The sequence below is a fragment of the Teleopsis dalmanni genome, chromosome 2, assembly GCF_002237135.1.
Source record: "Teleopsis dalmanni isolate 2A chromosome 2, ASM223713v2, whole genome shotgun sequence".
Classification (NCBI taxonomy): domain Eukaryota; kingdom Metazoa; phylum Arthropoda; class Insecta; order Diptera; family Diopsidae; genus Teleopsis; species Teleopsis dalmanni.
The window spans coordinates 106,961,470-106,962,690 of NC_051847.1; positions in this window are offsets into that span (position 1 = coordinate 106,961,470).

Here is a 1,221-nt window from a genome sequence, read left to right on the forward strand (position 1 = left end):
ATATGTTTTAATTGAAGTGCAGCTTTAAGTATTTGCGTTACCTTATAGATACATGTGACAAATATCAAACGCAACATTTTTGTGGTAATCATATCAAATCCAGGCGATTTAAGTTTTTAAGTTTGGAATTTTTTAATATTTCACTTTTTACTTCTCTGCGTAATGGTAGTAAAATAATGGACATTTCCGATCATGCATTAAGCACATGATTAATTTTTTTACTGTTTCTCAAAGGTCAAAACAAGGATGGAAAGTCTAGAACGTTGTGAACAAAACATTTTTAATAAAATAATCGTTTTTCAACATATAAAAAATTAAAAATAAAAATTTGATTTTAGTTTAGACTCGAAACCCTTAATCCTTGATGAAATTTAAATAAATCGATTTAGAACTATTAACTAAATTTTACGTATTAACAAACATTTGGTGTTAAACCCAAAAGTGTAAATAATTTAACGAAAATGACACATTGTAATATTTAAATCCTTGCCCAATGTATGAAATATTGATATTGATAAAATATCTGTATAAATTGACATATTAAATACATTTACAAATGAAGATTGAAGAAATTGATGTAGACTCTGGACTAAATAGATATTAATGACGCACAACTGGACAACAAAAAATATTTAAAGATGTTATAATACTGGAAAAGCAGGCAGTTGCAACACTAGAAAATTTTGTAAAATTGTAGAATTAAAGTCAATAACTTAATAGACAGCAACAACATCAGCAACGGCAGCAGCAACAGCGGCAACTGTAACAGCAGCAGCGCCAACAGATAAACAGCAACAATGGCGCTTCGCATATCTTTGTAAATTTAAGTAAAGAGAATTTAATTATAAAAACAACTTGTCTTTCTTTGAGTAGTCAACAGGGAAGATCACAACATCAGCTGCATCCTGTGTTTTGAATGGCTTTCATCAATTCTCTTCCTTTAGTGGTCGTTAGACTAGAACCCCAATTTATACGATGATAATGTTTTTGTATAAGTGATACGTATCAATTACACTTTATTGAATGCCTACACAAGATGAGACAGAAAATCAAAAGAACGGCAAAGTAAACAAGAACTGCGTTTGACCAGTTATAAACAAAAATGATACGCTACACAAGGCTCGGCCGATTGGGTATTTAAGATGCGCATTTTTGTTCAGACGGGGATTTGAGAAATGATCACGAAGGCACATACACCTAGATATCACAAGTCTGTATTAG